At 47.4% G+C, this 25,777-nt stretch overlaps 1 long non-coding RNA gene across 2 annotated transcripts; it reads right to left on the reverse strand.

The window, feature by feature from the left end:
• Positions 1 to 14,983: 14,983 nt before the first annotated feature.
• On the reverse strand, positions 14,984 to 24,041 carry LOC144177893 (uncharacterized). Of its 2 annotated transcripts, none has more exons than XR_013323880.1 (3): positions 21,323 to 24,041; positions 17,860 to 17,982; positions 14,984 to 15,152 (listed from the first exon to the last, which is right to left on the reverse strand). It is a non-coding gene; the product is annotated as an uncharacterized LOC144177893 (long non-coding RNA). The 2 variants fall into 2 exon arrangements; XR_013323878.1 differs by having other exon boundaries at positions 14,984 to 15,176.
• Between the last annotated feature and the right edge of the window lie 1,736 nt (positions 24,042 to 25,777).

A 25,777-nucleotide genomic window follows, 5' to 3' on the forward strand; every position in this document is an offset into this window, starting at 1 on the left:
TGCTGATACAACGCATTCACTACCACCAACTCCCCAAACACTAAACGTTAACGCAATACACCCACCCCCTATGCGATGCATTTACTCGAGTCCCCCTCGCGGGGAGATGGGCCATTTTTCCAGGATTCCGTAACGTACTTGGGTCACAACGTAAACGCAGAGGGAATCTACCATACCGACACAAAGAAAAAGGCAATCTTGCAAGCCCCTGAGCTTACCACCAAGACGGAACTAAAAGCGTACTTGGGAATGTTAAATTTCTATGCGAAATTCCTCAACAATGTCTCGACAGTCGCAGAGCCACTTTACAGGCTCCTAAAAAAGCATGAAAAGTGGTCTTGGACGAAGGAATGCAGAGAGGCTTTCGCCGCGACGAAGCGGCTGCTCACAAGCTCCCGCGTCTTAACTTTCTACGATGTAGGAAAGCCGATACGCATGTTGTGTGATGCGTCAGCATGCGGGCTCAGTGCAGTTATCTTTCACGAGACTGCTGAAAGCGAACGGCCGATCGCGTATGCTTCGCGAACGCTAACTATGGCAGAAAAGAACTATGCGCAGTGTGAACGCGAGGCTCTTGCCTTGATTTTCGGTCTAAGAAAATTTCACCGTTACCTACACGGAAGGTCGTTCACTCTGTACACAGACCACCAGCCACTCTTGGGCATTCTAGGGCAAGATAAACCAGTGCCTAGCATAGCAGCAGCCCGCATGCAACGATGGGCGATGACGCTTGCGGCTTACAAAAATGTGCTGCAGTATCGACGCGAAAAAAATGTCGAAGTGGCGGATGCTGTGTCGAGGCTCCCACGCGCAGATGACAGCACAGAAGAGCCATTCGAATGTTTGGCCATTTTTGAGTGCCTTCCGTTAAGAGAGGAAGCGATAGCGAAGGCCTCAAAAAGGAACCTGACCTTGTCTCGCGTGGCCGAGTTCACATTGAATGGCTGGCCTAGCGAATGCCAGATGATTTGAAGCCTTACTACGTCAGCCGGTGGGAACTGCCGCTTGAACAGGGCTGTGTAACGTGGGGTTCGAGAGTTATTATTCCCGACGCCCTGGGGGATCGTGTGCTAGACTTGTTACACGAAGAGCACCCGGGGGCCAGCCGCATGAAAATGCTCGCAAGAAGTTTTGTTTGGTGGCTGGGAATGAACCAGGCCATTTAAAAGTATGCCCAGCGATGTAAGATTTGTCAGGCAGTTCAGCCCTCCGCGCAACCGGTACCGTTGCACCGATGGTCGTACCCAGCAAAATGCTGGTCGCGAGTGCATGTGGATTTTGCTCCAAAGGATGCGAACGTGTTTTTGGTCTTAGTCGACGCGTACTCAAAATGGGTGGAAGTGTGGCCTATCACTTCCACGACTGCCACTAAGACCATTGAAAAAATTCGAGGCGCATTCGCCGCATACGGACTCCCAGAAACGTTAGTAAGAGATAACGGACCGCAGTTCACGTCCGTCGAATTTGCGGACTTCTTGGCAGCTAATGGTGTGAAACACGTTCGGATTCCTCCTTATCATGCTGCATCGAATGGGGCAGCCGAACGCATGGTGCAGACGATCAAGCGAGCCTTGCTTAAACAAGTGCTGGAAGAGAACACTTTGGATAGCCGTAGCTCATTCCAAGAACGCATTGACAAATTTCTTTGTGCGTATCACAACAATCCCAGCAGTGTCACAGCACACTCGCCGGCTCAGTTGTTTTTGAAAAGGCAACCGCGCACTAAACTTTCTCTGTTGAAACCTGATTTTGGGCATGCTATGCGAGATAAGCAAGAGCATGTGAAAGAAGTGTGTGATAAAGGGCGTGGTGAGGAACGTGTGTTTCATGTGGGTGACCGCGTCTACGTGAAAACAGTGCGCGGAGAACATGTGTCGTGGCAGGAAGCAGTGGTGACTCAGGTGGTCAGTGCGGTGAGCTATGTGGTGAAAGTGCACACGAAGTTTCGGTTTGTACATGCTGATCACCTGCGGTCTCAACATGCGTACACTGCGAGAGCGTGCGACATGGAGAGACCCCGAATTCGCAGCCGTCCACCAGAGCATCCTCCTCCTGCCCCCCGGTGCCTTTGAGCCCGGACCACGCGACTGCAGCCCCCTCGCCTCCGGTTCCACGTAGGTCGGAGAGTGAACCTAGTGACCCTGCTGCAGTCGAAGCCACGACGGCTCCTGAGGCTCCGGCACACCTCGACGTGACTTCCCCTTCCACAGTATTGGCCAGTTCGCCCGAGAGTGCGGGCACCACAGCGCCTCGGCGTAGCACAAGGGTGCGGAAGCTACCAGACCGTTTCCGACATGAGGACGTCCGCAAGTGAAATTATTCCTTCATTTAAGGAGTTGCGAGATGTGGTAACGTTTTAGCGACGGCCAAGGAGAGCTGATAGCGCCGGACGCTGTTGGTTTCCCTGTGTGTTTAGCCGCCTGGCTGTTATGTGTTCCGGCCGGTGACGTCACGCCGGTCCTATATATATGGGTTGGTCAGCGCAGATTAAAGGCTGATTCTTCGTCATGACTACCGGTGTCGAAGTTATCACATAAGCAACTAATCGATTTGCTAAGTTGTACAGCTAGTTTATCGACATGAGTGTTCCAACTGAAGTTTTCCTGGAATCATACGCCGAAGAATTTTTCTGTTTTTACACGCTCAAGCTTAGCTCCACGAAAGACAATATCAATGTTTTTATCCATTGGTTTGTTAATAGGTGCAAAGATTATGTAGTTGGTTTTTTGCGCGTTGAGCTGTAACTTATTTATGTGAAGCCTAGAGATAATTGTTTGAGATAAGCATTCACTATTTTTTGGAGTTGGGTAAGCGAAGATGCTGTAAAAAATATATTGGTGTCATCGGCATACATGATAAATTTGGGGGAGTCAGGAATATGGCAGAGATCATTTATGTATATGATGAACAGCAATGGCCCAAGTATAGATCCCTGTGGTACACCATTTTTTATGCCTAAAATTGATGACTACGCTTGGTTCACGTTCACAAATTGGTTGCGGTTAGCTAAGTAGCTTTCAATTAATTTTAGCACAACGCCTCGAACACCGTATTTTTGTAATTTAGTCAAGAGAACATCGTGGCATACAGAATCAAATACTTTGCGTAGGTCAACAAATAGTTAATCGAACAGATTTTAGGGGAAATCCCCAAGGTGGAGTAAGTTTCTGTAAAGGAAAGTTTGACATCCACCCAGCCGTATGGCTGCAAATGCAGCCGTATGGCTGCATTTAGGTGGATGTCAAACATCCAGTCAACAAATAGTCCTAGAGTGTACAGTCTATTCTCAAAATTAAGTATAATGTCATGTTTGATACTTAGCAGCGCATGTTCCGTTGTATTCCCTCTCTGAAAACCATACTGCATATTGCTAATTACCTTATGTTTATTGAAAAAATTCGCTAACCTGTTTTTTATGGCACCCTCAAATACTTTCGACAAGACAGGTAGGAAAGAAATCAGTCGATAGTTTGACAATTCCTTTACGTCGCCGCCTTTATGTACAGGAGATATTCTGGCTATTTTAAGACGGTCGGAAAAATTCCAGTTTCAAAAGTTGCATTTATGATGGCGGTTAAAATGCGAGATCTGTTGTCGGATACATATTTAATTGGAATTGCTTTTATATCGTCGAAACCGGCGGCAACATTATTCCTAATGTTGTTGATGCTTGTTCCTATTCCCGACGGTGTGACAGGTCCTAGGGCCACTGCTCGGTCAAGCAGAGGGCTTGTACATCGACATCAGCAAGAGGCGTTTCATCATAATTAGCACTATTTACAAAATATGTGTTCATTGCTGAAGCAACACTGTCACCGGTCAACACTCCAGTGGGCGTTTCAATATTAACCGTAAGTCAGATTTTTTATCTCATTCCACACTTTTTTTTGGGTCATCACTAATTTTGGAGAATAACTTTTCGTAATATCTCATTTTCTCTTTTTTTGCCTAAGCGTTTAACTGATCCCGAAATTTTTTATAAGAGTTGAACTTATTCCTATCGCCAGTTTTTACGAAAGAATGATACATGTTATTCTTTTAATGTTATTCCTTTTAATTTTTTCAACAAATCTGCGCTAATCCAGGCCTTTCGTGTTTTACTAAGGCCTGCTTTACCTCGATTGAGAGGAAATACTAAGTCATAACATGTAAAAAGCTTTTCAAAGAACTTGTTGAACGCAGTGTTTGGGTCTTTTTCAATGATTATACACGTCCAATCTGTATTGCATACAAGTAAGCGAAATCGGTTCAAACTTTGTTCATCAATCCTACGCGTCAGCTCATGCTGTTTATTTTCAATTTTTCGTGATACCGGAAACAAGCAAAGAATAGGCAAGTGATCACTTATGTCAAGTGATAAGAGACCTGCAGCGATATCAGGTGGATGTGCATTTCAAATGCACAAGTCCAATAGGGTTGCGGTTTTCCGAGTGAGTCGTGTTGCCTTAGTAATAAGGCTTGTGCAAGCGAAACAATTAATTTCAGTAAGCTGTAGAAATGGAGCATCATCTACCAGCATATTTATATTTAAATCGCCCATAATTACAAAGGACCTGCGTTGGCTGCAAAGATGGCAAAAGAGGTCTTCTAGAAATTAAAAAAAATGAAGTTTGTTCCCAGTGGGTGGGCGATAAATAACAACAACGGTATAGATACCGATATTCACAGTTAAGCATTCGACGTCAGGGTTGATAAAAAAAATTCTGCTACTACTTTATGAGGTATTGTTTGCTGAACATAAATGGCAACGCCCCCACCCCTGCCAAGTGAACGCGTCAGCCCGTTATATACGTAATTGGGAAACTTGGGGCTTTTTCATCACACAACCATGTCTCCGTAAAAAGCAAGACATCAAAAGTGAAGGAAATGGATTGGAATAGACTGCACAATTCATCTTGTTTGTTCCTGAGGCTTCGCGCGTTTAAATGAAACACAGAAAACTGCTTTGGACGATCCTTAAACAAATTATTTAAAGCACACACATCATGATAATCACTTGCTTCAGAAACTGCCATTTGCGAATGAACACTGTAATGGCAACGTCATGTCAACGAACACCAGTTACCCCGGCACCGAGGTTATCTTGTCCAGGTCTGCCATGCTAGCAATACGCAAGGCGCAAGGCCTGTTGGTCTCTCCGCGCGCACACCTTCCCTTGAGCGGTCCACACAAATTTCCAATTCACCTGTTTTGTCTTCTGAACCGCAGCACCAAGAAGCTGTTTGCTCTGTCTCGTTAAGTGCTCGTTAACGTAGACAGGGAAAGATGACTCAAAACCGAGGTCCGTGGTAGTCATTCTCAGCATTCTAGCCTTTGCGAGTACATCGTTCCTTTTTGTCCGCTGGACAAAGCGGACGATGATGTCTGACTGATCATGCCGTGCAGTGGGCACTCTATGGCATACATCGATGTCGGCCTCCGTTAATTCTGCCTTCGCGAGTGCGCCAATTTTTTTAGATGCAGAGCATCTGATTCACTCGCCTTGTCCCTCCGGCGTCGTCGTCGTCCTCGTCGGCGTTGTCCACCCCTCCCCCATTCTCCTCGCCGCGCCAGCTGCGGTGTCCGCCGCTCACCCCCTCTCCTCTCCGATAGCGAACACTCTCGCGAGGGGCATTGGATTGGATTGGATTAGATTGAATTGGCTTGGATTGGATTGGCTTCGCTTGGATTGGATTGGATTAAAGTGGATTGTGTTGGATTGTGTTGCGTCATAGCCGCGGCAGACGCGCTGGGGCCGGCGCATGTGCAGTACTCTCTCTTCCGCGGTTTCCTCTCCTTCGGGCGCGCTGCGCTTATAACCGGTGTGCCGTTCTCCGGCGAAGCAACATCCACGCTTGGCTCAAACACCTAGAGTCCACGCCGCTTTACAAGTACGCCAACGTCGTCATCGACTGGGACCGGCTTACGCAGTCCCCTCAACGTTATGCGCTATAAAACGCGGTCCCTTCGCCGCCCCACCTATGCGTCGCATCTACACAGGGTTCTTGTATTACAGCGCACTACAAACAGGACACAGTGAAGGACGCAGACACAGCGCTGACTAACAACTTAAGGGTTTATTGGGAAAGTGAACATATATACGATGCAATCAAACACATAATATCACGAGTGAAAAAACAGCGCTAAAAGGACAGGACAAGAAAGGACACAGGACCACGGCGCCGTGGTCCTGTGTCCTTTCTTGTCCTGTCCTTTTAGCGCTGTTTTTTCACTCGTAATCATGAACCAACCAGCCCAAATGCGTACCTTATTGCAGTACATAATATCACGTGTGAACAAAGTATGCACTCTCATCTCATTGACGGTTGGCCAGAAATTTTAGTTCTTTTTCTGATAGGGCTACAGAAGACATGCTGATGCACTTGTCACTCTGCCGATGAATTTCGAAGGCCTCGATGATTTCTCGGGTGATCTTATGATATCCTTTTCCTATCAGCCTGCACTTATCGTACTGTGGTTTGCACCCGCACTGCTTACAGTGGACGGCTAGGTGCCCCTCCGCGACAAGCTTTTCTACTTTGCTGTGATGCTCCCGAAGCCGGTCGTTGATACATCTGTCGTCTGTCCTATGTAGCTCCTCTTGCAGTCCAAGGGCAATGAGTATACTACTTCCACCTTGCATGCCACAAACTGATTGTGGTGCCTCGTGCCACATTCCCGACGCTTCCTCTCCCTTGTGTTTGCTTTTGAGCACAACCGAATAAGTTTTTTCCGGTGCCGAGAACACTACATTCACGCCTGCGCGCTTGCCCGTCTTTTTTAGGTTGTGCGCAACTGCGTGGATGTACGGCACTACAACTACATTTTTTTCTTTCCTCTTTTTCTTGATTTGCCGCTTGAGTATCATCTGAAACCTGCCTGCGAGCTGCTTTGATCATGGCCTTTGCAACCGTCAATAAAAGATGCGAGGGGTACCCTGCTGAGCGAAGGCGGGTGCCCTGTTGTTGAAACGCCACTTCCGTGCGAAGAGCACAAGTCTTCCGCAAAGCAGCTCGCAGGCAGGTGCATCAGAGTTCTGTAGCCCTATCAGAAAAAGAACAAAAATTTCTGACCAACCGTCAATGAGATGAGAGTGCATACTTTGTTCACACGCGATATTGATTATGTGTTTGATTGCATCGTATATATGTTCACTTTCCCAATAACCCCTTCAGTTGTTAGTCAGCGCTGTGTCTGCGTCCTTCACTGTGTCCTGTTTGTAGTGCGCTGTAATACAAGAATGTCGAAATACCAACTCGCCCATCAGTCCACACTCGTCTACCCAGGGGTTCCCGCGAGGGTAGGTGGGAGTTTTTTTAGCACGGTGATGGGTTCCCCGTCGAGGGGGACGCCTTTTATTTCCAAGTTATTCAGCCGATGGTACTGCTCCAGTTCCTCAATTCTACGGGACAACTTGGAATTTCCAACCTTCAGTTACTGGTTTTCTTTCAAAACATTCTGAATCATCTCTTTCAGCTTATTTATCTCAGTCAATCCGTCCTTTACAGCACGGAGATCCGCTCGAATGTCCCGCCGGAGATCCTCAATTGCCTTCATAGTATCGTCCTTCGTCATGACTAGATCGAACAATGATCAGTCAAGTACAGTAAAACGCGAAGAACGACAAGGGGAACAAGTGCGTTCGGCAGCGGTGCAAACCACACATAGGAATATTCCAAAACGGAATGCCTCACCTGCAAAAGCAGATGCAATTGAAACACGCAGTCGATGTGCACCGCTGCCGAACTGCGAAGAGCGGACGTGTTGCAGCTCCTTTTCAGTCAGCGTGAACGGCTTGCTGGCCTCTGGTGGGCGTAGATCGCAGCCTGCTGATTGCAGACCGTTCCAGAGTCAGTCGAAGCTCTTCATTTTGTGCGCGCGCAGGTTCCGCTGTGACTGGTCCCCGAGACGAACTGCAAAAGCAGATGCAATTAAAACACGCAGTCGATGTGCACCGCTGCCGAACGATTGCGAAAAAATTACGCCCACCTCCCCTCGTGGGAACCCTGGTGTGATGCGACGCTGAAGGTGGTTCCATTGTGCGTTTCCGTTGGGTCGATTACTCGAATTTCGTGAGCAATCGTCGGGTAATGCGAGAGAGTGAGAGAGTGAGAGAGAGAAAGAGAAAGAGAGAGAGAGAGAGAGAGAGAGAGAGAGAGAGAGAGAGAGAGAGAGAGAGAGAGAGAGAGAGAGCAAGCGTAGCGCGAACGACCGTCGACTGAGAGACCGGCCGGAGCGCGGCACTCCGCTTATATGCGCAGCGCACCCGAAGGAGAGGAGCCCGCGGAAAGAGGGCGCTGCACATGCGCACAGTGCGCTTGCGCCGCGCGCAGCGCCGCCCACCGGTGGAGCGCGAGAGCGCGCCGCACTGCGCGCGCCACAGATGTTGGGGAAGTGGGCGCGCTATCACGGCGAGAGGAGGAGGGGCTCAGCGGTGCGGACAACAGCAACGACGGACGCATGCAGGAAGGACAGGGCCGCCGACAAGAGATGCTCTCAGCGTCGCATCTAAAAGAAAGAGCAAAGCTGGCAGTTCGCGTGGTCCAGAGGGAGAAAAATATTTGCACGAAAGACCGAAAAGTCCAAAATCCTTCACATCACATGCATCGATGACCTAAGCAAGATCTTGTAGTACAACACGCACCACAGTTTTTCCAGGCTCTGCACATGGATCGCGAAACTTTGCCAGATTTCTCAGTTATTTCGAACAACCCAAAACTTTCCTGCCTTCACTTAAATGCCCAATCCGCACGAAACAAAGACGACCTAATTATCACCCTTCTCGATAGTTCCAACATTCATTTCGACGTTGTAATAATTACAGAAAGGTGGTATCGTGATAGCAGCGAAGTCCTTCGTCTACCTTGTTATACGTCATACTTTTTAAACCGAATCGGAAAAAAGGGTGGTGGAGTACTGATGTTGGTAAAAAACAGTTATCAGTGTGAAATAGTGAGTCATTTTTCGGAAATTACCAATAATTATGAAATACTCACTCTGCAGTGTCATTATGGCATATTCTCTGTGGTATACCGCCCCCCTGGAAGAAACGTGACCACCTTTCTTTCATTTCTTGACACCTACCTCAGTTTGGTCAATGAAAACAACTACAGGTTAGTATTAGGTGTAGATATAAACACAAATCTACTGTGTTCATCCTCACAATGTACCGATCTTTATACCACTCTCGATGCTAACGCTTTTAAAAACTTTATTAATGAACCAACTCGCGTCCAGCCTACTGCGACGTCCTTGATTGATGTTTATATCGCTAATGCAGAATGTGAGTCTCTTAGTACCGGAGTTTAAAAGAAACACATAAGTGACCATCTACCCGTTTACTTGGTATTAATCGCTCCAAACATGCTACAAGTACAACAAACCGTACGTCATTTACCTATCGGAGCATATATAATAGTAGTATAGAACATTTCAGGAATGCGCTATCTAAAATCAACTGGGAAAGTGCTCTTTGTTATACTGATGCAGAAGCGGCATATGAATTTTTTATTCGCATACTTGTAACAGCTTATAATAAATTTTTTCCCTGCAAAACAGTAATTAAACCTCGTAACGCTCGAAAACCGTGGGTGACATCAGAATGCTTGCAAGCAATACGTGAAAAAAACGCCCTGTATAGCCGTTTCATTAAATCGAAAAGTAATCTGGACTGGAAAGCATTCAGAACGCAACAAAACAGAACAAACAGCCTTCTGCGCAGAAGCAAGAAACTTAATTTCCAAAACCTTTTCAACAGTCACGCAGTAGGGAGACCAGATATTATCTGGAAAAATTTAAACGCATTGCTAAATCGTTCTCACTCAAAGTCAGTCACGTCTGAGATAACCATGAACGGGAAACTTGTCTCCGAAACAGAGCTGTCAGATAAGTTTAATGATTTTAAAGCAAAGCTTTTTACCTCTACCCCCCAAGGGTTCTTTTGCGCCCGTTGGTGTCACCAGAAAACTCCAGCGAACAAATAAGTGAATTTACTTGCGCCGCCAGGAATCGAACCTGGAACTAATAGACTAACAAGGCCAGAGCCCGTTGTCTTACCAATTTAGCTACGAGCCCACGCGAAGACGGGGAAGACAGGTGGTGTACTCACCAAGCACATCTACGGGTTTACCCCCTGCGTTCTCGCTGAATGCCACGTGAAAGTGTCACGCGACCACTCACGCCCATCTAGCGGCCCTGTGCGCACCTTGCTCATATGCTAAGAGTTACAAAAATTAAAGCAAGCTCACACCAGTGCATAGCATCTCACTTCTAGTACGCCAGATTGCTAAAGCCTGTGGCCTCCAGTGTTCAAGTATAACATCACAGCTCCTTGTCGTCCGCCCTCACGCCAAATCAAGGAATACATTCAAATACTCCTTGATGGCCAGGCCATCACTCCAAGCACCAGCGTCAACATCCTGGGCCTACATCTCGAGGCTAACACCAAGAGTGACGTCTCCTTGCAGCGCCTCAAAAACAGCATTAATCAAACCATACACATGATCAGGCGAGTTGCCACCATGAAGCGAGGCCTAAAATAATCCGGTACCTTTCGATTAATTGAAGCTTTTGTCCTCTCGAGAGTCACTTACGTCAACACCTGTCTTCTCAACAAGGAATACATAGAGATGCTTTATATAATAATTAGAAAGGCGGTCGAGCAGGCAATTGGTCTTCTCATGAGTGCGTCCACACTGAGGCTGCTTAGCACGGGGCTCCACAACACGGTGGAAGAGCTGATGGAAGGCCATCTTTCTAACCAGAAGGTCCGACTCAGAACTGCGGTGGGTAACCGCATGCTTCACCAGATTGGCTGGGCAGCCCAGAATGTCACTCCGCTAGACGTACTCCCAGACTCTTGGCGACTAAAACTAAAGATGCTCCCTTTGCTTAGAATATGAACCCCTCACATGACAAGAGTCACCGAAAAGCACGGGCTCAAGCGCTAAACACCACCCTCGGTGGGGATCATGCAGTTATCTACACACACGCCTCCAAACATCGAGGGCAGCAATACGTCATCATCGTGGCTACCTCCAGAACCAACCTCGTTGCGTCTACCTCGCTTAAGACCCAAGAAATGACGACAGCCGAAGAGGCAGCCATCACCCTGGCTATCACTCAACCAGAGGTTCGGAGGGTAGTCATCGATTCCCAGCCAGCCTACTGGAATTAACAGTCGGGTTGGGTGTCCTCACCTGCACTGCGCGTGCTAAAAACCCACTCTCCAAACGGTTTCATTCAGCTCATCTGGACCCCCCCTCACGCTTCAATGGAAGGCAACAAATACGCCCACCCAACAAGCCTGCGCTTTTACCTCCCGTGCTATGGAGCTGCACGAGGACAGTCACCCGCTTGTCACGTTCGGGGAAATAACCCAGCATTATCGCCTTCAGAGACAGACCGTGCCTCCGCCTTACCCTGATGTTTCCAGGGAACAACAAACTAACCTACGGCTCATACAATCCGGGCTCCTTCCCACAGCCTACGTGTCTTCACTTAATGCATCCGAATCGCTACGACGCTGAATGTAAATTTTGCTCAGAAGTAGGAACACTCCACCCCGTAATCGGGGGTGCGACTTTAGGCCTGAGCACGCTGCTCTCTTTCCGTGAACTACGGAACATGAGCAATGGGAGATGCTGCTGTCCAGGCCCTCTCAACCTACCCAGCTTCAGCGGGTGGACAGAACACAGGCCGCGCGGTCTGCATATGGGCCCCACAGAAGAAGGAATCAGTCCCCAGGGCTGTACACTGGGCCGTGCAGAAATCTGAACAGAAGTATTTCTGCCTCCTTCTGCTCCTTCTCTGCCGCAAATCTCGTCGCCTCCGCCCGCGGCGCAGAGACGGAGAAGTCAGATCGTCTAACACCGGGTTGGAGCTTTATTCTATAAAAAAAGTTTCCACGCTTGTGCTACACCAATACAACTCAACCAAAAACCGTTCATGCATCATGCATTGATTTAACCTAACCAAGAATAGCTCTTTGAAGTAATAAATGGTGTGGTTAAGTGCAATTCACTTTTCTTTGGTTTTACTATTTGTAGAGCGATGTGAGTGAATTGAAGTGCCGTCGCATGGGAAATCGTTATGGGTGCCGTTTACAGCATTGCTTTCCAACCACATTCACGCGGTGGATTGGCGCGATTTTTTTCGCGTCTATTAGAAACAGCACACCTAACCCAAACTGCATGCATTACATGCCCTCTGGAACACTGGATACCGCGTACCTGTATCCTGTATACACGGCAGAAATTATTAGCACATTTGTTTCACTAAAAAATAGTAAATCTACAGATGTAAACGATGCAGAAATAGCTCCAGTGAAACATGTAAGTGATATCGTAGCTCCCGCGTTGGAACTTATAATTAACCTAATGTTCCTATCTGGAATTTTCCCAAGACGAATACAAATTGCTAAGGTATCAACCGTTTTAAAGGGGGTGACAAAAACAACATGTCCAGTTTCACACAAATTTCTATACTCCCAGTGTTCTATAAGGGCATTGAAAAACTGTTACACTGCCGCATGACTAGCTTCTTAACAAAACAAAAGATTATAACACCTTTTCAATTTGGATTAACCAAAGGCTTTTCAACAGAAAGTTCACTTCCATTACAAAAAGAAATACTTTTACAGTTTTTCGAACGTGAGAAGTATACACTCGGAATATTTATCGACTACTCAAAAGCATTCGACAGGATAAACCACACAACCCTCATTAAAAAAAGTGGGTTATTACGGTTTCCGCGGTATATTTCTAGCTGTGTTGCAAAGGTATCTGGAGCACAGGAAGCAATACGTAAAAATCAACGTTTTCAGTTCAAACTTTAAAAAACTCCAGGGTGGTGTTCCTCAGGGAGGCATTCTGGGGCCGCTGCTCTTTACCATATATATTAATGAAATTGTAACTATTGCAGAAAACACTAAATTCATCGTATATGCTGATGACACCAGCTTTTTGTTTCTGGACAGGACTTAACTTGGCTTACAAATACAGCAAACAGTGCACTTGCACAACTGAACAACTGGAGTACAATAAATTCATTAAATCAATACTTCAAAGACAAAGGCAGTGTTATATAGGCCAAAAAATAAAACAATAAATGCGGACGTACGCCTTATTCTCGGTACTTCTTTTGTGGAACTGGTTCCTGTAGTCAAAAGCCTTGGTGTTCTTTTTCATGAAACTATGCTTTAGAATGAGCGCACTGCGCTAGTTATTACTAAACTGTCCAGGACAGTCAGAATTCTATCCCGCGTAAGCTTTCTTCCACAAAATATTAAAGTGCTCATTTATAACTCCCTCTTTCACTCCACTCTCACCTACGCATTTTTTGTATGGGGAAACACTACTGCCGTAAACCTAACAAAGCTTCATTGACTACAAAAAAAAGGCTATTCGCATAGTTTCAGCTTCGCCTTATGACGCCCACACTGGGCCTATTTTTGACGAACTTGGACTGTTGCCTGTGCACAAAGTTTACGAAACAATACTCATCTAACATTATCACGCTGGTATAAAAAGAAATGATCGGTACCTACAGGAATTGGCGATCCTTATACCCTTAAATAAAACATACACCACACGAAATAAATATACCTGGAAAATACCTCGCACACGTACCAACTATGGTTGCCAAATGTTATTGCACATTTTTCCAAGCACGCTGCACTCGTTAGGAAAATAGTATTTTTCAATGCAGCATATGTCACCTTCACTCATTTTATGTACATCTGTTTCTCATCTTCGCTCATTTTTATACATCTTTTTTGTGTATGTGTTGTTCTTTATTTTCTTTCTCACAGAATGGGTGGGGCCTAAACCGTTCTCATTGTTTTATATTTGTTTCTCTGGCTCAACATAGGATGTAATAAGCTACCGCCCGCTGTTCTTCGCCGTCCCAATGTATCAGGGATGTAGGCCTTGGTCAAGTCTGGAAAAATACTTTTTGCCTGCACCCTCGCTTCACTGCTTCTTTTGTAAGTGTGTGTTGCTAAATAAACTTGAGAAATAAATAAAGTTGAGTCAAAGTTAAGTCAAGTTGCTTGGTTGTGGCAAACTTTATCAGCTCACGCTTCATCATTTTGCACAAAAATGGAACCGATGGTTAAGTAGATGCCCTCCCCTGGTTTACTACGCCTACTTTGCATTCTGGCTGCCTGTTTGTGAAATTTACCCTTGCATACATATTCTAATTCCTGAGTGGTGGTAGTGCTGTTTCTCGTACAACAATATTGTAACAATGGTGTCCACTGCCTTACCTTTTGAATACATCCACGATGTAGGTACCATACATAGCCCATTTAAAAGCATCACATAAGAGTCAATGAACGAAAACTTGTGCCTTTCGAAATTTGCACTGCGGACAAAAATAAAATTGGCCACAATGTGCTGCAAACACCTCAAAACACATCAGAAGGTGCAGGCGCAGGAATATTAAAGGGATCACCTATACGTTTTTATAGGTGGTGTGTTGAAATAGCTGACTTGTTTTTGTACCACCTTCACCAGTCATAAGGATACTGCATTTTCATTAGGTAACGCTAGCACCCCTATTGCAAAACCCAGTGGCACTAGCCCAGTACATATTGTGTTATGGGACCAGTGTGACACACTAGCACGTGCTGGATACTAGCAATACCGAATACTAGCAACACTGCATGGGAACCATGCTGCATACTAGCAACACCTGATGGTAGCCGTGCTGGATGCTGGCCGTACTGGATTATAGCCGTACTGGATGCTGGCCGTACTGGATGGTAGCATATACTGGACACAGTGGTGCAAGAGTTTGGGACGTCAGAACAACAATCTCAATGCCAAAGAACAGCACATGACAGATGTAGCAAGCACACAGCAAGCACATTTGGGTGACATTTTTTTTACTTTCGAAATTCTTATTTTTGCAGTAGTAACTCACACAAAAATTCTTTCAGCTCATGCATGGTCTACATGAACCCCTAATTTTAGACCTTCCTGGTCTGTTGGGAGAAATGCTTGCTGGTCTACCACAAAATTATTGGTTCGACATGCTTTCCGAACGCAATCACAACAAACGCGACAGGTTTTGAGAAGAAAATCGTGTTTATTACCTATAAACATTACTTGACCAGCATACGGCCCAGCTTCTGACGCAGTCTTCAGCCTTTTTGTCGCCAGGAAAACTTTCTGCAATATAGATGTGGAACAGGGCTGCATAAAAAAAACAATACAAGGTAGGCACAAATTTTCTGCACACAATCAATCACATGTAATATGCCTATTTCTAAAGCAAAGCTTCCTATTCCTGACTGATTGCATTGACGTGCGAGTAAAACCCACTACTGGTAAGCCAACATTCGACATACTGCAGCAAAGCCAGATATACAGAATGCGGTTCTCAACTTTTTATGCCTCCCTGGTGGCATTGATCTCCGAGTAGAACACACTGCAGGAAAGTCCACTTTATACAATGGGTTTCACAAAGGTTACATTAACCATACACCACACAACATAAAAATGGATTGTCTCTGCACACCTAACAGGCCTCTCGTAATAGGCATATTTATTTGGCAGTACACACGGATAGCGATTATCACTTGCCTTTGGCTCAGGCAGCATGGGAGAAAGCTTTGCGTTTTAACCATTGTTCTCTTAAAAAATGGGCTTTTGATTTTTTCCGCATCCGATGTTTAGTCATAGCATTAGGCTCACCTCTACTGTTGACTTTGTCAATGATCCCTGCCATAATGCCAAGGCCCCAGAAAAGACAGTAGGAATGCATTCGGCTCACCTCTACTGTTGGCTTTGTCAATAACCCCTACTGTTTTGCTATTGCACCAGGAAAGCGAAAGTGGGAATGTCTTTCTTTTTTTTGAAGCATAGCTAGAAGAGTTAATGGCAGGTGGAGGGGAACTGAATGATATACGCAACATAAAACAGCATGCTTCACTTAAAACTACACTAAAAGCTGAACTGAATAACCTTTTCTTTGAACCAAGAAATTGTGTGTTTCATGCCTACCTGGGCGTGTTGGTTGAACATGATGTGGGGAAAGACAGCGCAGCAGGCACACAGACAAACAAAGGAAGACTGGATCACCCACCGCGGTGGCTCAGTGGCTAAGGCGTTGTGATGCTGAGCCCAAGGACACGGGCTCGATTCCCGGCCATGGCGGCCGCTTTTCTGATGGAGGCGAAAAGCGGAAATGCCCCGGTGTGCGAGATTTTGGCGTGCATTAGAGATCTCCAGGTGGTCAAAGATCATCCGGAGCCCTCCACTACGGAGCGCCTCACTGCCTGTGTAGCACCGGCGCGCTACATGTCATAATCAATCAAAAAGACTGGACACACAAAAGCGCTGAAAAGAACAGTTTTTTAAAAAGAAATACGCCCACATGTATATATGAGGAATGGCCACACCACACCTTACTGCATCAGTGGTGCACCAGCAGGAATCTCAACTCTGGCTTTGACAATGCTATGGATGGTGAACTCACACATGCCTGTTCAAGCCTGTTAATCAGTTCTGCCTCAATTTTCCTGTCTGGACCTCACTGTGGCTGGTTTCTATGGTCAGGTGGAGAGCCTGGAGAGCGCTGGCTACCCTACATCTATGGTCGCCTCCGTTGCCGAGCGGATACACGGAAGACTACATGCGAAGGCTCAACCATGTGCTGAGCCTATAAAGAACAGACAGAAGGTTGCAGTTCTCATCTACGTGCCACAAATTATCGTACTTGAAAAAGGTGGCCCAGCGCTCAGACATGAAGGTTGACTTTTTTGCCTCAAACAAGTTTTGAAGCTGTGCAGACTGAGTGACCCTGAGGTAACTGGGGGAAAAAAAACTGCAGGACGAAGCACAGGAGAGCCAATGTTGAATGCAGCGAAAGGGTAGTGCACAACATTGCCCTTCCCGGTAACAACATTGGGCAAGCCGGAAGACGCTTAAACGATAGGTTAAGAAAGCACGCAAACAGGGTTATATATCACTCAGAAGAAAGATGTGCGATCGGGTTTCTAGCACAGCACTGCTTCACGTGTGGCTGTGTGCCGCTCGTTGATAAAACAGTTAAAAGATGCTCTGGCCGTACCAAATGGGAGAAAATTGAGGCAGAACTGATTAACAGGCTGGAACAGGCATGTGTGAGTTCACCGTCCATAGCATTGTCAAAGAAAGAGTTGAGATTCCTGCGGGTGCACCACTGATGCAGTAAGGTGTGGTGTGGCCATTCCTCATATATACATGTCGGCGTATTTCTTTTTAAAAAACTGTTCTTTTCAGCGCTTTTGTGTGTCCAGTCTTTTTGATTGATTATGACGTGTAGCGCGCCGGTGCTACACAGGCAGTGAGGCGCTCCGTAGTGGAGGGCTCCGGATGATCTTTGACCACCTGGAGATCTCTAATGCACGCCAAAATCTCGCACACAGGGGCATTTTCGCTTTTTGCCTCCATCAGAAAAGCGGCCGCCATGGCCGGGAATCGAGCCCGTGTCCTTGGGCTCAGCAGCACAACGCCTTAGCCACTGAGCCACCGCGATGGGTGATCCAGTCTTCCTCTGTTTGTCTGTGTGCCTGCTGCGCTGTCTTTCCCCGCATCATGTTCAACCAACACGCCCAGATAGCCATGAAACACACAATTTCTTGGTTCAAAGAAAAGGTTATTCAGTTCAGCTTTTATTGAATTTTAAATGAAGCGTGCTGTTTTATGTTGCTTTTATTATTCAGCGCCCCATTAACTCCTCTAACTCTGTTTCAAAAAAAGGAGCATTCGCACCCTTGAGCTTTAGTGGTCACACCACTTAAAGTTAGAGCAAAACCTTACTGCACCATTCAGAGAAAATACTTCGGTTCAGGCACCATGCGCCCCAGGGATCAGCACTTGTTTGAGGGCGTACCTATGGTGCTGATGTTCCGGACTTGCTGAGGAGTCCAGTAGGTCGACACTGCGAGTCGGTTGGTGACCGCAGCAGGTTTCCCCAGGTCTCCCACTATAGCCACGCATAGCTTCCAGCAATGACCTGAAAATATGAAATTTTACATGAACATCTGATTGCCCCTGCGCCTCGTCACTACAGCTGGCTGTTCCTCCACACGGCAAAAAGTGCACAATACTGCGAGCATTGCGAACGTCAAAGTCATATTCCCTAACTTCTCCGACTTAATCTGCTTGTAAACTACAGCAGCGACGAAGAAAAAACTAAGTAACAAAAACCAGAAGGAAGGACACTGGTCTTTGAAACTTTTTTTTTTTGCTTTCCAGCCAATCTTCATGAAAATTTATGGGTTTGCTCAGTTTTTTTACCTGATTTCAAATATCCAAGTACGATGTAAGGCATCTAGTTTCAGAGATAATTAAAATTATTCCTTGATTGTTCTTGAGAACAATGAAAAAAAACTAGTCAGTGAAAAATTACCAGCAAGGCATGAATAGATACCAGAAGTTGTAGACCATGAAATGTGGGAAGCAGTTTTTTTGTTGTTTTGCAATCACAAGTTTACGTCAATTCTACCTTCTAGGTTTGAAGTATACTTCTCCTGCTGGCCCATTAAAATAACACTAAATAAACAACTGCAGAAGTACAAAATGCAAAATCTGCTTCTCATGTTGGATGATTTAAACATTCAGCTTTACGTTGAAAAAAAATGATCTTTCTAGCTGCTTTACGGGCTGGGATGTACCTCTCCAGAATTCCTTATTGCTGCAATAGCGGTCGTGGCAAAAGGAAAAATCATGGACAAAATTTTTTTTATCGAAATCAGGCCTGTACGGCTTTTACAAGTACCTGGTACTGCTCAAGTAGCAGCTTTTCAGAGAAAAAACTGTGAACTAAGAAAAAAGTGATACCTAGAAGAATGCTTTTTGGGCATTTTTTGGTCCCAAAGACCCATGTGCCCCCTTAAGCACAATCTCGTTTCGGAAACTGTGCGTGTTGACACACGGGTCCGCCACTTCGTCTGAGTGGTACACTACATGAACTACTGCCGCTGTTAGTTTGTACCCGAGTATACATCAGAAATTTCTGCCACTCCCAGAGCACAGCCATTTTTCCGCGACCGGTGCGCCGCCATTTGGGCGCTTTCTCGGACACTTCGGGAAAAGTAGAAAGTAGCCCCCACTCGAGGCGCATGCCAACATTCGCATTAGACTGCGCATCGCGAGGCTTATTTGGGCACCTAATTCAGCGTGAAAACTGGTAAGCGCCTTTTTATTTGATGTGTCTGCCCACTGCAGCCCACTTACCAGCGAGTGCATTCAAGTGGAGTAAAAACTAATTGTATTCCAGGTTTGCCCATGTTGTACACGGAACACGAATGCAGTGGGTGCGCGTTTTTCTCACCGAAATCACAGCCTGTGAGGCTCAATTTTGTCGTGTGAGGCTTTTTGCAGCCCACTGCTGTACCCATGGTTTGTACAGTCACTTGCTTTTTTCTTAAATCACTCCTACAGGAAACCATGCCCTGTAGGAAATTAGCAATGTATGGAAGCTACCTGTTCAAGCTACGGTCACTGCGCTAAGAACCAACGCAAACGCAAGATCCTGATGCGAGAAACCTCCTTATGAAATAGGTGTACGCAAGTGAGAAGTCTATCACATAATAGACTTTCTGGGGGCCCACAACACTACTGAGAGTTGGTCGTCATACTAAACCGGAAATACCTCGAATCGAGAGGCTTTGCAAGAACAAGTGCGGTCGTACGCCACTTTCACAAGCCCACTTATTTATTCCCCTGACGTCCGTTGTAAACTTGGGTTCTCTAAAAGCGTGCCGTGCATTGTTCTCGCAGAAATCACGGCCTGTGAGATTATTTTGCCGTGCTGGCTTTATCAGGTCGATTGCTGTAGCCGACTTCCCCGTACCACAGGAATTAGATTTGCGCAGTCATCCTGCAACAGGTTGATGTTTGCTGGCCTATCTTCCATGCAATGAACACAGCTAACTTGAGGGGAACCGAAGTTTTCGATAGACAACGTCATGGGGTCAGTACTTGCAAGCTTCTAAAAGTGGCGTAGGACACCACTTGTTCTTGCAGAGCTGCTAGATTACATGTGTTTTCGGTTGAACTTGACGACCCATTCGCGGCGGGGCTCTGGGCCCCTGGAAAGTCTTACTACATGCATATGCCTATTTTATCGCAATATTTCTCGCATCAGGATCCTGCGCTTGAACGGGTAGCTTCCGTACATAGCTAACTTCACACAAAGCACGGCGACCTGCAGGCAGGATTTAAGAAAAATTGAGTGACTGTAAAAACCAGGGTACAGAACTAAACTGCAAAAAGCCTCGCACGACAAAGCACAACCTCAAAGGTTGTTATTTCGGCAATAACAACGCACAGCACGCTGCATTCGCGATCTGTGTACAGCATTGGCAAACTTCGCATACAGTTAGTTCTAATTCACCTGGGATGCGTTCTCTGGTGAACGGTTAAGGTGCAGCATGCAGACACGTGAAAGAAAAAGGCATTTGCCAATTTTCAAGCCCAATTAGGTGCCCAAACACGGCCTGATACGCAGTTCAACGCGAACAGCCGCATGCTGATAGGGTGGGGGCTGCTCTTCCAGCAGTCCCCGAGGAAGTGCCCGCATGGTGGCGCACCAATCGCGGAATCACGGCGGTGCCCTGGGAGCGCTAAAAATTCTTTTGTATAGAACCTTTCGCTACTGCTATAGACCAGAATTTCGCCAGGTCGGCCATCTTTAACCATCAAGGCACCACCTGGCGGGCAATTCTTGGGGACTGCGAGGAAAGCAGACGACGACGCAGTCCCACACTGTTGCTCCGTGTCGTGCATGGATATCAGACATCTAGGCGGCATCGAAAATCGGTCAGTGTCATTTATTTGGTATGTCAGAAGCGAAAAGTTCACCAGCGCTTTAAGAACATTCAAAGCGTCTGATAGCTGTCAGGTTTGCCCATAAATTTCTTTCCCAACCCGCTGAGGCAGCGGGCCACACCACACGCACTTTGTCCTGACGGGGGTTGCCTGTGAGGCTAGGTTTCGCGGTGCCAGCAGGACTCCCGACTTTTCGGCCCCAATTGACATTTATTTTATTAATTGTGGGCAGGTTGCAGTCATTGCCTTTATACTTGCCGATGTACAGAAGCTACTCATCCGGGCGTGATTACGCCATTGTTGGCTGCACCAACAATCAGCGCAAGCGCTAAGTGCTCATGCAAGAAACGTGTGAAGTGCACCACGACAAAAGATTCGCTGCAGAAGTTTTTTGCGTTCCTTGAGCGTCCATGTTTGAAAACCACAAGTGCCTAAAGAAGTCTTGCCCTATCTGTCATCAAAACATGACAACATGCAGCCCTACTTTTAACATCTATGCCACAATACCCCATTGTACGCACCTGGCTACAAGCCAGCCATGGTGACTTTTGGCATGGTACATTGCAGCAGTTCAGATTATTCCCAGCTTGATCACTGAAATGAGTAAATAGACATGCACACAAGTTCGAAAGCACAAAAACGTGAACTGCGTCAGCGTTACAACAGGCATGCACCGCCTCAGGTGATGCGCCGTTGCAGTCGTGTCGCTGCTCGTGTGTTGCAAAATTCTGTGGTCAAATCCAAGTGCTGTGGTTTAGCTTTCAAGTCAAATTTGATGCTAGTGCACAGAACGTAAACACATGGGCAATAAGATGTAGTCCACAGAGTTACGAATTTATTGATACTATGAGTTGTTGTTATCACTGTAAAAAATTTGCTTCTGTACATTGACGATCGAGCTAGCACAAGTGGTAAGTAGCAGACAAAAAACAGTATTAATATGCTGACAATAACTACCAACAAATAACGTATTCAGTGTGTTTTGAAATATACACAAGGGGAGAAAAAATTTTGCATTCCACGAAAGCGCGTGGTGAGCAACATCGATGCGGCATCGACGGTAGTTTACAAGGTGCAGAGACCGGTTCTTGACACATAAGCGGCCCCTTTATGCTCCCATATCTGCATATCTGTCAAGCCGTTGGCTTCAGCTAGAAACAATGCTGGACTGAAAGATGCCTACTCAGTAGCACTTTGTCAGCACCACAACTAGAACCACACTGTGCTTCCGACAGAAACGGCTGCGCTGGACTTGCGCATTGTCGAAAGATTTAGGCATGCCACAGCAAGAAGTGCTTGTGTATCAGCCAGCATTTTCTTTCCTACAGCAAAAACGTGAGGTCTTCGTAGCTATGAGCCTTTATCAGGTGGGCCAGATTCACTTGATTCGCTTGGAACAAGTGAATAATTTGACAGATAAGATAAAAGGGGCTCCACCTGTGTCAGTCTCCACTCTAGGCCGGCGGCTGTGAGACACTGCACAGATATGATTCACCCCACGTAATCAGTGCTACTGTGCACAAGTACTTGGATTAGGGCATGCATGATATATCTAAAGCTCACTCGTAAGCTACTTTGCACGACATGCATGCCATCCGTCCGTGTCACTAGCTTTCATTAGGGGCTGGCGTGTGCTAGTTGGGGCTCGTCCATTGCATTGCCTTGCTTGTCTTTGCCAGTTCGATTCTGCGATATAAATCTTCAGTTGAGTGAGTGCCTACTAACAATTTCTTGTTAGTCTGGGTGGCCTGCGGTTTTCGGACGATGGGACCTTGCAAACTCACCTAACTTTCTGCGCTAGTTTACAACGATACAGACGCCTCTGATAACGAGCCCGCCTTCTCGCGAGCTACTCCCGACGTAATCAAGTGCTCGCTTTTTCGCATGCATTTCCAAAGAACTTCTGTCCAAGCTATTTCTTGGTATACCGCAGATATCCCAAGGGGTGGACGGGTTCAGCGTTGTGCCACACACGCGAAATATTAGATTTTAGTATAGCGGAAAGCACCACTTTCCCGCGCCCATAGCGTTAGCGGGCACGCTAACCGTCGCGTAACGAGGCGCTATCCGTTTGCGATTGCGGCGCGCAAACGTTAACGCCACAGCTTTACGTTAACCCCCCGGCAAAGGCAGTTTTCACATACGAGAAACACATACGCGCCAGCGGGTTAAAAGAACCTTGCGTGATGTAAAATAATAAGTATCCCTATTTACAGCACGAACATCCTAGCCAAGCACGAACATCCTATTTACAGCACGAACATCCTAGCCTAGCCAAGCGGCATTTGAATCTAGCTGCCGCGGAAACAGTGGACCGGTAAATCGAGGAGGACGCCCAGCAAGTATGCTGTCACCTAGGCCTTGGAGAGCAAATGACTCGGGGGTCTAGTGAACCCATAAACACCAGAAATCGCGCTACAAACAAGTACATATTTATAAAAAACGCGTACTTACCCTAGCAGAAACGACGTTTCCAACGTAAAATCCTTATTAACTGCAGTCTCTAGCTTCCGAACACTAATACACTTTGTTCGGACGCAGTGTCACCCAAAACCTTTGGCGCGGTCTTTCATGAGACGGATGCACACACGCGTGGGTCGCATGCGCAGACATCACCTCATAAGACTTATACAGATATGATTAAACTAGAAATCGAGGTATAATACCCAAAAAACAGAAGAAAGCGCGCTAGCACAACCGCAAATTCATGCTTCGCTAATACGGATACAGAGACGGATACGGATTTAAGGCTTTTCCCTTTGAAACGGGCCAACTACCTCACTAGACAAGCTGTGAGTGTCCTAGCCACATAGTTTGTCATCTAACACTTCACCTCAGTCAGTCCTTGCTGCACTCATACACTCCAGTGATCGCTGCCTCCAGCACTCCAATCGCCGCTTAGTTCTCTCGATCACTTCCGTCACCTGCACAGCCCGCACGGTTTACCTCAGTAGCCGCTGCAGCGCCGCCTGGTCAGAGGACGGGCCAAAAGCCCAGCGCTTGTTTAAGAGTCAGCCCACTAGGTTGGGCCGGTTGAAGTTGTGAGCACGCCAACACTACATGTTCCACACTCTCCTCTTCAGCACCACAGAAAGTGCAGTCAGCGCTAGTTAACAGTCCACACCGCACTTGCCATTTCCTGGTTCTCAGCACCCCTGCGGGCGCTTCAAACAGCAGGTCGCTCTCCACGCCATTGTCGTACAGACGCTCCTGGCGAATGGACTGTTTGTGGGCAATATACACTTGGCTGCTTTTTCCCGCCAGTTCTGGGTCTCCACCACCTTGACTCGCTGTACTGCCTTCCCACTCACACTGGTCTCCTTCAGCCTGCTGAAACTAGGAAACGGCACCTCGTACTTCGACGATAGCTTTCCCAGGCGCCTTGTCCAGCGAGTTGTCCGCCCAATAAAGAGGAGATACCTACGCACCCTATGTACCCACCAGCGACCAGACTCGCATTTCGAAGCATAGCTTAGAGATGGCTTCCCTGGTTTCGAAGGACGCCCATCCAACATCACCCTGCACTGCTTCGCTCGGTGTGGTCCTGTGACACCCTAGAGCCATTCTGCCGACTTCACGTTGGCGCCGCTCCAGAAACTCCCTTGTAGCAGCTGAGGGACACAGGACACCGTTCGCAAACGTAAGGGCTGGCACTGACACCGCTTTCCACAAGCCGCGTAACACCTCCAGCCTGTTGAAGGACAAAAAGGCTTTCGCTTTGAGCACATTCTGGCCCAAGGCTGCCTTTTCCTTCGTTGGTTGCTGATGCTGCCGCAGGTTGTCTTGCTCTGTCGACACCACCACCCCCCAGGTAACGACCCGCCGCGGTGGCTCAGTGGCTAAGGCGTTGCGCTGCTGAGCACGAGGTCGCGGGTTCGATTCCCGGCCGCGGCGGCCGCTTTTCTGATGGAGGCGAAAAGCAAAAACGCCCGTGTGTACGAGATTTCGGCGCACGTTAAAGATCCCCAGGTGGTCAAAATTAATCCGGAGCCCTCCACTACGGCGCGCCTCATCGCCTGCGTTGCGTCGGCGCGTTAAACTCTACGATCAATCAATCAATCCCCAGGTAACGGTATGAGGACGCAACCTGAATCAGTTTTCCATGCAGCCTCAAGGGTCCATGATCCAATCTCTCACCTCTCAACACCGAAAATGTGCGGTGTTGCAGTGGGGGCCACTGCAACACCGCGCATTTTCGGGGGCTGAACCTCAGACCAAGCCGATCCTCATGTCCCGAGCAGATATCGAGCAGCTCCTGGAGTTCTGCTCTTGAGTTCGCTGTAAGCAGAATGTCGTCCGCATACAGCAGACCGGGTAGTAGCTGGTGCACCACTTCGCCACCTTCCATGTGCGAGAGGTCAAACCCTCTGCCGCTGTCCTGTAAGTCCCCCTCCAGATCGCACAGGAGTAGCATAAAGAGAAACGGTGACAGCGGGCAGCCTTGTCGTAGTCCACGCCCTATCGGCACCGGCTGCGAGCTTCGGCCTTGCCACTCCACGAGCACCTCGGTGCCGGAATACAGGCTTTGTACTCGTTGGATCACCAACTCCGGGAGGCCCATATCTCGCAGCGTGTTCAAAAGCACAACATGCTCCACAGAGTCGTAGGCTTTTTTCCACGTCTAAGAATGCTGCCCATAGCTCTCGCCCCTGCGAGCATGCGGCTTCCACGCACTGCGTGAGGACAAACACGTCGTCCTCCAAGCGGCGCCCCTGTCGAAACCCATTCTGGAGTTCACCCAGAAATCCAGTCCGTTCTGCCCAAGCTTGAATCCGCCGCCTGAGGACCTGGGCGAGTAGCCTGTACATGGTGGACGTTACGGTGATTGGTCTGTAGGCCGCAAAGCTGCTCCTCTCGCCCGACCCCTTGTACAGGAACAGCATGCGGCCACATCTCCACTCCGTAGGGATCTCCCCCGTCTCCAGCATGACACTTAGCATCTCCCGCATCTCAAGGCTCTGCTTTGGGCCCAGTGT

The sequence above is a fragment of the Haemaphysalis longicornis genome, unplaced genomic scaffold, assembly GCF_048455015.1.
Source record: "Haemaphysalis longicornis isolate Haplotype H1 unplaced genomic scaffold, Haemaphysalis longicornis Haplotype H1 scaffold_1, whole genome shotgun sequence".
Classification (NCBI taxonomy): domain Eukaryota; kingdom Metazoa; phylum Arthropoda; class Arachnida; order Ixodida; family Ixodidae; genus Haemaphysalis; species Haemaphysalis longicornis.